Genomic DNA, 16,098 nt, shown 5'->3' on the forward strand with positions numbered 1-16,098 from the left:
CCTTTTCTCATTTCATATATCTTCTAACATTTTTTTAATGATTGGATTTTGATAACTAAAATTTCTAACATTTCTATATAACACTAATTATGCTAATATAAATAATCTAAATAACACTAAAATTTGTAACATTTCTAACATTTCTATATAACACTAATTTCTAACATTTCTATATAACACTAATTTCTAACTGATTAAATACTAAGTATATCCATCTAACATGCATTCATACATATATAATAGTGAAAAAATAATAATCTAATTAATCTAAACTAATTAAACATACAAAATACATGTGTGTGTGTGTACTAATTAAACACTAATTATCTAAACTAATTAAACATACAAAATAATAATCTAAATAATCTAAACTAATTAATGACTAATTATCTAAACTAATTAAACATGCTTGTGTGTGTGTGTGTACGGGCTCGGGGAGGGCTCACAGCGGGCGAAGGCGACGGCGAGGCGACGGCCGGGGCGGCGACGGCGGGGACGGCGCGACGGGGACGGGGACGGCGCGACGGGGACGGGCCCGGGGCGGCGACGGAGACGAGGGCAGCGACGGGGACGGGGGCGGCGACGGGGACGGGGGCGGCGACGGAGACGAGCGGCGACGGAGACGATCAAGGGCGGCGGCGACAGCGCCGGAGACGGAAACAGAGGAACGAACAGAGAGGGAAAACGAAATTTTCGCACTCTAGCATATATAAAGGGCACCTTTAGTACCGGTTGGAGCCACCAACCGGTACTAATGGCCTGTTTTGGCCAGGCCAAGCGGCGGGAAGCGACCCCCTTTAGTACCGGGTGGTGGCACAAACCGGTACTAAAGGCCCCCCCTTTAGTACCGGTTTGTGCCACGACCCGATACTAAAGAGGGTGCGCTGGTGCAGATGCGGTGCGGCAAGTTTAGTCCCACCTCGCTAGTCGAGGGGCTACCGCACTGGTTTATAAGCCCCAGTGCGGTAGCTCTCTCGAGCTCCTCTCCTAACCAAGCCTACTGGGCCTACCTGTCCTCTTCGCCTAGTGGGCCTACTGGGCCTTCGCGGGCCTGCATCCTGGCCCAACGAAAGGTTGTGTCGCTAGTCGTATGCAGGCCGCTTTGGCCCAGTAGGCGGGCTTTTTTTTCTTAATATTTTTTTGCTTTATTTTTTTTCCTTTATTTTTTTTGTTTTATTTATTTTTGAGTTGTTTTTTGCTGTATTTAGAGTTTCTTTGTGAATATTTTTGCTTTAGGTACAAAAAATTACAAACTTTCTGTTAGTGCCGGTAGATTTCAAATTTGAATAGTTTAAATTTTAAATTATTTGAAATTTGTGTGAATCACTAGTTTGTGAATAACTTAACTTTGAAAAAAGTTTTTTCAGTGGTTCTTTTTTCTTATGTTTAATATTAGTGTGTTTTATCATTATATTCAATTTAGTAATGCTTAGGTTATTTAAAAAATGAAATGCCTTTGTAACAGTTTAGTTTTCGTCGGAAACCCTGATACTTCGAAAGAGATTGTCCATTTGAATTGCACATGCTATTTGTATGAAATTATGATACCATGCCAACTTTCAACCTTTTCTGAGTTCATTTGAATTGCTTTTCAATTTCAGGGTCATTTAGCTGGAAAAAAATCAGTAAATGCATGAAAAGAATTTGTTTGCACATAAAATTTCTTCGCGTTTCAAATGCCAAAACACATAACTACCCTAACTATTACAGACATTCTCTCCTGGGTGTGAAACACAGAAGAAAGTGATGATAGTGAAGTCGATCACATCCCAGATCTTTGGGTGTGAAACTTTTTCTTCGCGTGTGTCCCTTTGCGCCGTAACCATGGAAAATCTTCATCATTTAACGGGATGCTCGGGTAAATATTCACTGTGAATGGAGCAATTTCATCAAACTTTTCATAATCTTCTGACTTGTTTGTCTTGTCATCCACTCTCATGATGTTTCTCTTCCCAGAAAGAACTATGTGCCGCTTTGGCTCATCGTACGATGCATTCGCTTCCTTATCTTTTCTTTTTCTTGGCTTGGTAGACATGTCCTTCACATAGAAAACCTGTGCCACATCATTGGCTAGGACGAATGGTTCGTTTGCATATGCAAGATTGTTGAGATCCACTGTTGTCATTCCGTACTGCGGGTCTTCCGTTACCCCGCCTCGTGTCATATTGACCCATTTGCACCGAAACAAAGGGACCTTTAAACCACGTCGATAGTCAAGTTCCCATATGTCCTGTATATAACCATAATATGTTTCCTTTCCCGTCTTGGTTTCTGCATCAAAGTGGACACCACTGTTTTGGTTGGTGCTCTTCTTATCTTGGGCGATCGTGTAAAATGTATTACCATTTATCTCGTACCCTTTAAAAGTCATTATATTCGAAGATGGTAACTGGGACAGCAAGTACAGGTCATCTTCAATAGAGGTGTCATGCATGGTACGTGTCTGCAACCAGTTGGCGAAACTCCTGGTTTGTTCACGTGTAATCCAGTCATCAGACCGCTCCGGGTGTTTGGAGCGTAGCAAATTCTTGTGTTCATCCATATACGGAGCCACCAAGGTGGAATTCTGTAGAACTGTGTAGTGTGCTTCAGTGAGAGTATGTCCGTCCATACATATTATTTGTTCCCCTCCTAGCGTGCCTTTTCCATCTAGTCTGCCCTTATGCCGCGATTCAGGAACACTAATCGGCTTAAGGTCAGGAATAAAGTCAATACAAAACTCAATGACCTCCTCATTTTGATGGCCCTTGGAGATGCTTCCTTCTGGCCTAGCACGATTATGAACATATTTCTTTAAGACTCCCATGAACCTCTCAAAGGGGAACATATTGTGTAGAAATACAGGACCCAAAACGTTAATCTCTTCGCATAGGTGAACTAGGACGTGCGTCATGATGTTGAAGAAGGATGGTGGGAACACCAACTCGAAACTGACAAGACATTGCACCAAATCATTCTGTAACCTTGGTATGATTTCTGGATCGATTACCTTCTGAGAGATTGCATTGAGAAATGCACATAGGTTCACAATGGCTAATCGAACGTTTTCCGGTAGAAGCCCCCTCAATGCAACCGGAAGCAGTTGCGTCATAATCACGTGGCAGTCATGAGACTTTAGGTTCTGGAACTTTTTCTCTGCCATGTTTATTATTCCCTTTATATTCGACGAGAAGCCAGACGGTACCTTAATACTGAGCAGGCATTCAAAGAAGATTTCCTTCTCTTCTTTGGTAAGAGCGTAGCTTGCATGACCCTGATGTATGTCGTCTTCTCCGTGCATGCGTTGCTGGTCCTCCCGTGCCTCAGGTGTATCTTTTGTCTTCCCATACACGCCCAAGAAGCCAAGCAGGGTCACGCAAAGATTCTTCGTCACGTGCATCACGTCGATTGCGGAGCGGACCTCTAGGTCTTTCCAATATGGCAGGTCCCAAAATATAGATTTCTTCTTCCACATGGGTGCGCGTCCGTCCGCGTCCTTCGGAACAGGTTGTCCGCCAGGACCCTTTCCAAATATCACCTTCAAATCCTTGACCATATCATGTACATCAGCACCACTACGGTGGCGAGCCTTCGTCCAGTGATCCGCCTCACCTTTGAAATGCTTGCCTTTCTTTCTTACGGGATGCCTGCTCGGAAGAAATCGACGATGTCCCAGGTACACATTCTTCTTACAACTATTCAAATATATACTGTCGGTATCATCCAAACAGTGCGTGCATCCGCGGTATCCCTTGTTTGTCTGTCCTGAAAGGTTACTGAGAGCAGGCCAATCATTGATGGTCACGAACAGCAACGCCTTTCGGTCAAATTCTTCCCCCATGTGCTCATCCCACACACGTACACCTGTTCCATTCCACAGTTGTAAGAGTTCTTCAACTAATGGCCTTAGGTACACATCAATGTCGTTGTCGGGTTGCTTAGGGCCTTGGATGAGCACTGGCATCATAATGAACTTCCGCTTCATGCACAACCAAGGAGGAAGGTTATACAAACATAGAGTCACAGGCCAGGTGCTATGGTTGCCGCTCTGCTCCCGAAAAGGATTAATGCCATCTGCGCTTAGACCAAACCATACGCTCCTTGCGTCATCTGCAAACTCCTTCCCGTACTTTCTTTCGATTTTTCTCCACTACGACCCGACAGCGGGTACTCTCAACTTTCCGTCTTTCTTACGCTCTTCTTTGTGCCATCGCATCGCCTTGGCATGCTCTTTGTTTTGGAAGAAACGTTTCAACCGTGGTATTATAGGAGAATACCACATCACCTTGGCAGGAATCTTCTTCCTGGGGCGCTCGCCCTCGACATCACCAGGCTCATCGCGGCTGATCTTATAGCGCAATGCACCACATACCGGGCAAGCGTTCAAATCCTCGTACTCACCGCGGTAGAGGATGCAATCATTAGGGCATGCATGTATCTTCTGCACCTCTAACCCTAGAGGGCAGACAGCCTTCTTTGCTTCGTACGTACTCTCGGGCAATTCGTTGTCCTTTGGAAGCATATCCTTTATCATTACCAGCAACTTTCCAAATCACTTGTCAGATACACCATTCTCTGCCTTCCATTGCAGCAATTCCAGTGTGGTGCCCAGCTTTTTCTTGTCACCTACGCAATTCGGGTACAACAATTTTTTGTGATCCTCTAACATGCGCTGCAACTTCTTCTTCTCCAAATCACTTGCGTAGTTTCTCTTTGCATCGGCAATGGCCCGACCTAGATCATCAACGGGCTCATCTGATGCCTCTTCTTCAGCTTCTTCCCGCATTTCCGGCTCAGCTTCTTCCCCCATTGTTGTATCATCGTATTCAGGGAACCCATGGCCAGGATAGCTGTCGTCGTCCTCTTCTTCTTCATTGTCTTCCATCATAACCCCTCTTTCTCCGTGCTTGGTCCAAACATTATAGTGGGGCATGAAACCGGACTCAAACAGGTGGACGTGAATGGTTCTTGACGTAGAGTAATTGTGACCATTCTTACAGCCAGCACATGGACAAGGCATAAAACCATCCGCCCGCTTGTTTGCCTCAGCCGAAAGCAGAAAAGTATGCACACCCTCAACGACCTGGGGAGAGCATCGGTCATCGTACATCCATTGCCGGCTCATCTTCATTACACAACACCGAATAGACCAAATTAATACAAGTTCATACATAAAGTTCATACAACACTTAAATGCAACAAACAAATAACTCTCTAGCTAAAGCATTTAAATGCAACAACAAATGCGATCAAGATCGCAACTAAGGTAACAATTGATCCAACAGCATAATGATACCAAGCCTCACTATCAATGGCATATTTTCTAATCTTTCTAATCTTCAAGCGCATTTTCTCCATCTTGATCTTGTGATCATCGACGACATCGGCAACATGCAACTCCAATTCCATCTTCTCCCCCTTAATTCTTTTCAATTTTTCTTTCAAGTACTCATTTTCTCTTTCAACTAAATTTAACCTCTGGACAATAGGGTCGGTTGGAATTTCCGGTTCACATACCTCCTAGATAAAAATATCTATGTCAACTTGATGGGCATAATTTGTCATAAACACGAAATGCAACAAATAGTTTTAAAAGAGAATATACCACATCCGAATCATAACAAGGACGAGGGCCGACGGGGACGGATATCAAAACCATGGCACTATGTATAACAAACAAAATACGGGTAAGATAATTATTACATGATTAACCATATATCCAAATCACACAAACATCAATTTTTATATAAAATTTCATGAACAGGAGGCTCATCATAAGGTGGTGCCGGCGACGGGACGGTGCGGGCGATCGACGGTGGTTACGACGGAGATTTAGAAGGCACTAAGTAAACCACACCTACATATGCAAACTAAGTGTTATTTTTGACCTCAAATTGCATATAAATCAAATACTAGCACATATATATATTTCCTCCCAAATTACTAAACTCACAAATTAATAACTATATAAAGCATTGCAAGAGCTAATCTAGCAATGAGAGATGAAAGGACAAAGTTGCTAACCTTTGTGATCACTTGAATGGATGGGGGCCTTCAAATCTTGACAAATTTTGGGCAAAATGTGTGATGAGCTCGAGGGGAAGAGGAAGAACAGAGAGGAGAGGAGAGGGGAAAGGGGGAAGAACAGAGCGAGCTGGACGAAGGGTTTATATGCAGGAGGACCTATAGTACCGGTTCGTGGCACGAACCGGTACTAAAGGTGCTGGAGGGGGCCCAGACTGACAACATCCTGCCACCACCCTCATTAGTACCGGTTCGTGGCACGAACCGGTGCTAAAGGTTAGCCACGAACCGGTACTAATGAGAGCGGCCCGACTAGCCGTTGGAACCGGACTAATGTCTATATTTGTGCCGGCTCTAATACAAACCGACACTAATGTGCTTCACGTTTGACCCTTTTTCTACTAGTGCTATGTGCATTCCTCAATGCAATCTCTCAGAAGGTGATCGATCCAGAAATCATACCAAGGCTAAGGAGTGATGTGGCGCAATGTCTTGTTAGTTTCGAGCTGGTGTTCCCACCATCCTTCTTCAATATCATGACGCACGTCCTAGTTCATCTAGTTGACGAGATTGTCATTCTGGCCCCCGTATTTCTACACAATATGTACCCCTTTGAGAGGTTCATGGAAGTACCAAAGAAATATGTCCATAACCGCGCTAGGCCAGAAGGAAGCATCTCTATGGGCCATCAAACAGGGGATGTCATTGGGTTTTGTGTTGACTTCATTCCTGGCCTTAAGAAGATAGGTCTCCCTAAATCGCGGTATGAGGGGAGACTAACTGGAAAAGGCAAGCTTGGAGGGAACTCAATAATATGCAGGGACGGATATTCTTGGTCTTAAGCACACTACACAGTTCTACAGAACTCTACATTGGTGACACCGTATGTCGATGAACACAAGAGCAGTCTGCGCTCCAAACACCCAGAGCAGTGCAACGACCAGATTACATGTGAACACATCAGGACTTTCAGCAGTTGGTTGGAAACACGTCTCAAAGGTGACAACACTGTTTGTGATGAGTTGTACTCGTTGCCCAGGGGACCATCTTCGACTGTATTGACTTACAAAGGATACGAGATAAATGGGAATACATTTTATACGATCGCCCAAGATCAAAAGAGCACCAACCAAAACAGTGGTGTCCGCTTTGATGCAGCAAGCGAGAGGGGAAAGGACATATATTATGGTTACATAGTGGCATATGGGAACTTGACTACGGACATGATTTTAAGCTCCCTTTGTTTAAGTGCAAATGGGTCAATCTGTCAGGAGGCGGGGTACAGGTAGACCCACAGTACGGAATGACAACAGTGGATCTGAACAATCTTGGGTACACTGACGAACCGTTCGTCCTAGCCAATGACGTGGCACGGGTTATCTATGTGAAGGACATGTCTACCAAACCGAGAAAAAGAAAAAATAAAGAAGCGAATACATCATACGATGAGCCAAAGCGCCACATAGTTCTTTCAGGAAAAAGGGACATCGTGGGAGTGGAGGGCAAGACAGACATGTCCGAAGATTATGAAAAGTTTCATGAAATTCCTCCCTTCAAAGTGAAGGCTGACCCAAGCATCCTGATAAATGATGAAGATTATCCATGGTTATGGCGCAATAAGGAAAGGACACAAGCGAAGAAAAAGTGAAGACTTTCTCTCCACAACTATTATGATGATACCATGCCAACTTTCAACCTTTTCGTAGCTCATTTGAAATGCCTGTTGTAACAAACAAGTTTCCGTATGAAATCCTGATACTTCGAAAGAGATTGTTCGTTTTGTACACGAAGTGCATCCAGTTTTTGCCGTAACCCTCTCAACTTTCTTGCACATGCTATGTGGATGAAATGATGATACCATGCCAACTTTCAACCTTTTCAGAGTTCATTTGAAATGCTTTTCAATTTCAGGGTTTCATAGCTCAAAATAATCAGTAAATGCATGAAAAATAACCTTTAATAAAATATATAAGTAGAAACAAAATAAATTAAATAAGTTATTAGAAACAAAATAATATAAACTTTAATAAAAATATGTAAGTAGAAACAAAATAAAATAAACTTTAATAACATAAATAAAATTTATGAAACTAAAGTTATCAAAGTATTTTCTATTCAAAACATTATAAGCAACCTCTAGTATTATTGAAACTAAAATTATATAAAATTAATGCAACTAAAATTATCACAGTATTTTCTGTTCAAAATCATTAAAAGCAAAAATACTTTTCATAAAGAACTTTTTTTGTTAAAAACTTTAATAGCAAAAAGAATTATCATAAAGTAAAATAAATAAGTAATTAGAAACAAAATAAAATAAAATAAATAAGTATTTTGTTGTAAGTAGAAACAAAACAAAATAAATAAAGCAAAAAAGAAAACAAAAAATAGGGAGAAAATAAAAAATATGCCACCTTGGGCCACCACGGCCTGAATACAACTAGAAACCCATTCATGGGCCAGGATTCAGGCCCGCAGAAGGACTAGTAGGCCCACCAGGCATAGTAGTGAAAATTAGGCCCGTAAGCCTGCAATGGAGAGGAGCTCGAGAGGGGTGCTGCAGTGGGGCTTATAAACCACTGCGCGCGCCTCTTAACTAGCGAGGTGGGACTAAACTCCCACCACCACGCCGTTGTGCAAGGATTTTGGTCCCGGTTGGTGGCACCAACCGAGACTAATGAGGAGAATTGGTATCGGTTCGTGGCACCAACTGGTACCAATGCCCATCCTTTAGTCCCGGTTGATGCCACCAACCGGGACAAAGGTCTCTGCTTCCCGCCCTTTGGGCTCCTGAAAAGAGGCCTTTGGTCCCAGGTGGTAGCACCAACCGGGACTAAAGGTGGCATCGGTCCCGGCTCCTTTCATGAACCGGGACCAATGCTTCGTCTATATAATTAGCACTTGTGAAAATTTCATTCAGTTCGTCTTCCCCGCCCCGACGACGCTGTCAGGCTGCCCCTCTGCGCCTCGCCGTCGCCGTCGTCGCCCCTGCCTCCGACGCCGTCCCGCGCCACCCAGACACCGTCGCCGCCCCGCGCCCCCTGCCCCGACGCAGCCGGCCCTGCCTCCTCGTCGCCCGTCGCTGCTCCCCTCACCGTCGCCGTCGTCGTGCCCTGCTTCATCGTCGCCTGCCGCCGCGCCTCTCACCATCGCCGTCGCCGCGCCCCTCACCGTCGCCATCCCCGTGCCTTGCCTCCTCGTCGTCGCCCCCTTGCGCAGTGAGCTCTATATGAATTTTCCTAATTCAGATGTGTAGTTAATTTAGACGTGTAGTTTAGATGTGTAGTTAATTGAGTTGTAGTAATTTGTTCATATTGTGTTAGATTATTTTTTGTTTATAGATTTTTTTGGTGATATTATTGTTGAATATGCAAATGTTTGTATGTTCATATATATGCAAAGAATATGTCAATTTTTTTCATATATATGTATACGTTCATATTCAGAAGAAAAAGCAGGAGAGGAAAAAGGAAAATAAGAAGAGAAAGTGTTTAATATAATTAGTTAAAAAATAATAGAACTAGTTAAACTAGTTTATTTTTAGTAAGTACTACTTTATTTTATTTATAGTAAGTGCTTAGTAGTTTAACTAGTTGATTTAATAAAACTACTTTGTTTTACTATATATAGAAGTAGTTTATTTTTAGTAAGTACTACTTTATTTTATTTATAATAAGTGATAAGTAGTTGAACTAGTTGATTTAGTAAAACTACTTTATTTTACTATAAAAGTAGTTTATTTTTAGTAAGTACTACTTTATTTTATTTATAGTAAGTGCTTTGTAGTTGAACTAGTTGATTTAATAAAACTACTTTATTTTACTATAGAAGTAGTTTATTTTTAGCAAGAGAATTAATATAAATAGTTTATTTTTTTAGTTCAAGCAATTATTCCCGCATCGGTGTCGACGATGCCTATCCCGCATCCTCGTCGTTGACTCGGCGGAGGAGGTCGGCTTGATCAGAGAGGCCATGTCCGGGACTGGGCTCCGCCGGGCTGGTATTGGGAGGTGCTACCTTTCGGGGAGCGTAGGTTGGTGAGGAGCCAGCCCGTAGTTGACCCGATCATTGTTTGGTGGCGGTCGCGTGGGCCAGTGACGGTGCCGAGGCTTCCGGACACCGCGGAGGTGGTACGTCACCGTGTCAGCGAGGAGGACGAGCACGTCCGTCGCTACATGGTTGTGTTGGAGGGCAGGTTCGACAATACCTGGCAAGTTCTTCAGGGATCTCACTAGAGTTATGATCCTGTGATGGTTCCTTCTCTTATTTAAGAGATGATCTTTTAGACCAATATGTGTCACCATGATTTTAGGAATAGCTAGTTTCTTAGATAAGACTAAGAGATAATCCATTGTATACATGTTTTATTATCATCTCTAAATTACATGCAAGGTTTAAGATAAAACTATCATATCAATCATTGTGCATGCCCTCATGCCACTAGAACAGCCTTTATTGTGGTCTCCTTTGACGGTTTGACCTCTTTCTTCCCGAATGGGCTACACCAGATTTCCACGCCATTAGGGCCCAAAAAATCAGCTTTTGGTGGGTGAAGACGTGAGTGTACCGTCCTCTAAAAAAAAGGTAAGTGTACCGGACACAAAAAGAGTGCCAAATCGAGACGGTAAGGGAGAGGAGGAAAGAGCAAATGTGTGGTAGGCAAGAGATGTCGGAGGTGCTGAGGCGGCTTATATTGGCCAGCCGTGTGGCAAACAGCTATAGGATGCCTGTCCAAAGTTGTGAACATGAACAAAACTCAAATCAAGGTTTCATAACTCAGGTTTTGTAATTTTCCAAAGGTGTGATTTTTTTACAAAAAATTATAACTCGGGTTTTGTATTTTTCTTGGCAACTACTCCCACCGTTCCTAAATACTTGTCTTTCTAGAGATTTCAACAAGCGACTATATACGGAGCAAAATGAGTGAATCTACACTCTAAAATATGTCTATATACATTCGTATGTGGCGGTCCATTTGAAATCTCTAAAAAGACAAATATTTAGGAACGGAGGGAGTAGGTCATATAAAAGGACCCTTTGCCTTGTTTTTTTTTGGTTTTCTTTATTTCTTTGATTTTTTTCGAATGGGTCCAAAATTGTCGGCATTGTCATTCCTATAAAAGGGTCGAATCTTTCAATTTCCTGTGTGTATACTGCATAGCATCCTACTTGGTACTTTAAAAGGATTTTTCCCAATTTTATGACCAAACTACAGCACATTTGTAATTCAAATTTCTATAATTTTTAGAAAATTGGAGTGGTGCCGGTTGCCAAATTATTTTTTGTACATGCTTAACAGAAAAAAAAAACCTTTTTGCCACTTAAAAAATGTTATTTAAGGTTTAACAAAACTTGAGGTGATAGAACACGATGTAATGATGATGCACAAACAAGTTATGAATCACAGTTTCTCTCTTTTCCATTACAAGGAATAGAGTTGTTTCGTGGATACACCTGTTATTGTTTGTTGCCAATCGTATGTGTGACGAACAGTTGTCTACCGTCATTGGAGCAAATTCCAGTTTAGATATGTACGCATGTACTAAGTCACCCTTGTTCGTGAGTAAGGGGACAAGATTAAAGCCATAGAGAAGGAAAGAAGGAAAGAAGGGGAGCAATGTTTGCAAACATTTTCAGCAAAATTATTTTGATTTAAAATATCTCAAAAATATTCCTAAATTGTTATTTTGGGTTCTATTTAAAATAGAAAGGAGCGGATGAGGGATTTATTTAAAACCTAGGATTAGTTTTGTAAAAGAAAAATAGGGTTTGCACGAAAAGATATTTAGGATTTAATAAAAATGCCAGGTGATAGATGATGATGTCATGATGATGCACAAATAAAAACAAGATGAAACACTAATGGTGGTATTTTCGGGGACGTTACAATATCCTTCTACTTATAATAGTATATATGCTAGCGTGGTGAACACAGACTCCCTAAGAACGATTTTAGCCCTATTGTGGTTTTCATTATTTTTCACCACTTTGTTCTCTCTTGCTGTTAAATAATTCGGTTTTCCTCTCAACACCATCACAAACAAATCACTTTCACGACTGTTTTGCTTGGAACTTAAGATTAATTGCAAGCACTCTTCAATAAACCTGAACAAGAAGCAAATGGTCATTTTTCTCAGCTCTCCGTGGTTCAATAAGCTAACTCCGAAAACAACTAGAATAACCTTGGCACCAGCAGGCGCCACCATTCCAGCCAGTGGAGAAGTGGATCTAGTGTGAGGCCATCTTGCCAGCAGCATGCTGATATGGTCGCACTCCGCGGTAGCTGCATCGAGGATGTACTCTCCCGCTCTATCATCACATGCACCATTTCCCTATGGTGACTAAGGGGGTGTTTGGTTATAAGGACTAGACTAGAAAAAGTCCCTTTTAGTCCCCATATAACTAAATAGGAGGGACTTTTCCTTAAGGGACTAGAAAAAAGACTCTACTGAAGGGTCTTTTTTCTTTAGTTCCTGTGACTAAAAAAAGGTCTAGTCCCTTGCAACCAAACACCCCCTAAGGCGGGGACCGACGTCTATTCGTGGACCCAAATCGGTGCCTCTAGATTTAGTTCACTAGTAGAAAACAGGGCTTTTGTTCGGGCCTGGCCAGCCCATTAGTCCCGGTTCCACACAAACCGGGACCCATGGGGTGCATTAGTCCCGGTTCGTGAGCCCAGGGGGGCGGCCGGGACCTCGTGGGCATTGGTCCCAGTTCGTTTCGACCCATTTGTCCCGGTTCTAGGCACGAACCGGGACCAATGGTCCTCGCTCCTGGCCTACATACATTGGTCCTGGTTCGTTCCTAGAACCGGTACAGAAGGGGGAGCTTTAGTACCGGTTCAAGCCTCGAACCGGGACAAATGAGTTGCCTATATACCCCATCGCCGCAGCAGAGCACTCCACAGTGCTCTGTTTTTTGCTGGCCGGCGAGGGGGAGGGCATTGGGTGCTCTAACCACATGAGGTGTTCGATGAAATGCCCGAGCCACACTAGTTAAGCTTTCTCCTCTCGAAGCTCGACCTCCGAGCTCCATTTTTCCCAAGATTTGTCTAGGTTTATATTAGCGGTCCGTCACGCCCCGTCCCCGTCTTCACCGCCGTCGATCGCCCGCGCCGATCTCGTCGCCGGCACTACCGTGGTGAGCCTCTTGCACTTATCTTCTTTCTGAAAGAAAAAAATTCTTACTTTACATAGATACTTGTCTAATTTTCTTACTTTTGAACACATAATTATATACAATGCACGCAGATGAAGCGGCAATGGATGTACGGTGACAGACACACCTCCAAGTACATTAAGGGCGTGCATGATTTTCTTGAAGTGGCTGAGGCAAACAAGCATAATGCTTTTATGTGTTGTCCATGCCCTAAATGTGGGAATATGAAGTCTTACTCTGACTGGAAAATCCTTCACATCCACCTGCTTTACAAGGGTTTCAAGCCACACTATAATGTTTGGACGATGCATGGAGAAATAGGGGTTATGATGGAAGACGGCCGCGAAGAAGAAGAGGACGATGACAACTATGTGCCCCCTGAATACGGTGATGCTGCTGAACATCAAGAGGAACCAGACGATCTGCCCGATGATGCTGCAACGGGGGAAGCTGCTGAAGATCAAGAGGAACCAGACGATGTGCCCGGTGATGATGATCTCCGCCGGGTCATTGTCGACCCAAGGACGCAATGCGAAAGTCAAAAGGAGAAGTTGAAGTTCGATCGCATGTTAGAGGATCACAAAAAAGGGTTGTACCCCAATTGCGAAGATGGCAACACAAAGCTCGATACCGTACTAGAATTGCTGCAGTGGAAGGCAGAGAATGTTGTGCTTGACAAAGCATTTGAGAAGCTACTGAAAATATTGAAGAAGAAGCTTCCAAAGGATAACGAATTGCCCGACAGTATGAATGCAGCAAAGAAGGTCGTATGCCCTCTAGGATTGGAGGTGCAGAATATACATGCATGCCCTAATGACTGCATCCTCTACTGCGGTGTGTACAAGGATTTGAATGCATGCCCGGTATGCGGTGCATTGCGGTATAAGATCAGACGAGATGACCCTGGTGATGTTGACGACGAGCCCCACAGGAAGAGGGTTCTTGCGAAGGTGATGTGGTATGCTCTTATAATACCATGGTTAAACGACTGTTCAGAAACAAAGAGCATGCCAAGTTGATGCGATGGCACAGTGAGGACCGTAAGAAAGCCGGGAAGTTAAGAGCACCTGCTGACGGGTCGCAGTGGAGAAAAATCGAGAGAAAGTACTGGGATGAGTTTGCAGGTGACCCAAGGAACGTATGGTTTGCTTTAAGCGTGGATGGCATTAATCCTTTCGGGGAGCAGAGCAGCAATCACATCACCTGGCCCGTGACTCTATGTATGTATAACCTTCCTCCTTGGATGTGCATGAGTCGGAAGTTCATTATGATGCCAATTCTCATCCAAGGCCCTAAGCAACCCGGCAACGACATTGATGTGTACCTAAGGCCATTAGTTGAAGAACTTTTACAGCTGTGGAATGAAAACGGTGTACGTGCGTGGGATGAGCACAGATAGGAGGAATTTAACCTGCACGCATTCCTGTTTGTAACCATCAACGATTGGCCCGCTCTCAGTAACCTTTCAGGATAGACAAACAAGGGATACCACGCATGCACGCACTGTTTAGCTGACACCAAAAGTATATACCTGGACAAATGCAGGAAGAATGTGTACCTGGGCCATCGTCGATTTCTTCCGACCAACCATCAATGTCGAAAGAAACGCAAGCATTTCAAAGGCGAGGCAGATCACCGGAAGAAGCCCGCCATGCGTACCGGTGATCACGTACTTGCTATGGTCAATGATTTACACATAATCTTTGGAAAGGGTCCCGGCGGACTAGCTGTTCCGAGTGACGCTGAGGGACACACACCCATGTGGAAGAAGAAATCTATATTTTGGGACCTACCCTACTAGAAATACCTAGAAATCCGCTCTTCGATCGACGTGATGCACGTGACGAAGAACCTTTGCGTGAACCTGCTAGGCTTCTTGGGCGTGTATGGGAAGATAAAAGATACAGCTGAGGCACATGAGGACCTGCAATGTTTGCACGAAAAAGACGGCATGCCTCCAAAACAGTATGAAGGTCCTGCCAGCTACACTCTTACCAAAGAAGAGAAGGAAATCTTCTTTGAATGCCTGCTTAGTATGAAGGTCCCGACTGGCTTCTCGTCGAATATAAAGGGAATAATAAATATGCCAGAGAAAAAGTTCCAGAACCTAAAGTCTCATGACTGCCACGTGATTATGAGGCAACTGCTTCTGGTTGCATTGATGGGGCTTTTACCGGAAAATGTCCGATTAGCCATTGTGAAGCTATGTGCATTCCTCAATGCAATCTCTCAGAAGGTGATTGATCCAGAAATCATACCAAGGCTAAGGAGTGATGTGGCGCAATGTCTTGTTAGTTTTGAGATGGTGTTCCCACCATCCTTCTTCAATATCATGACGCACATCCTAGTTCATCTAGTTGACGAGATTGTCATTCTGGGCCCCGTATTTCTTCACAATATGCACCCCTTTGAGACGTTCATGGGAGTACCAAAGAAATATGTCCATAACCGCGCTAGGCCAGAAGGAAGCATCTCTATGGGCCATCAAACAGAGAATGTCATTGGGTTTTGTGTTGACTTCATTCCTGGTCTTAAGAAGATAGGTCTCCCTAAATCGCGGTATGAGGGGAGACTAACTGGAAAAGGCAAGCTTGGAGGGAACTCAATAATATGCAGGGACGGATATTCTTGGTCTCAAGCACACTACACAGTTCTACAGAACTCTACCTTGGTGACACCGTATGTCGATGAACACAAGAACAGTCTGCGCTCCAAACACCCAGAGCAGTGCGACGACCGGATTACATGTGAACACATCAGGACTTTCAGCAGTTGGTTGGAAACACATCTCAAAGGTGACAACACTGTTTGTGATGAGCTGTACTCGTTGTCCAGGGGACCATCTTCGACTGTATTGACTTACAAAGGATACGAGATAAATGGGAATACATTTTATACGATTGCCCAAGATCAAAAGAGCACCAACCAAAACAATGG

This window comes from Triticum dicoccoides, chromosome 1B (assembly GCF_002162155.2).
Source record: "Triticum dicoccoides isolate Atlit2015 ecotype Zavitan chromosome 1B, WEW_v2.0, whole genome shotgun sequence".
NCBI lineage: Eukaryota > Viridiplantae > Streptophyta > Magnoliopsida > Poales > Poaceae > Triticum > Triticum dicoccoides.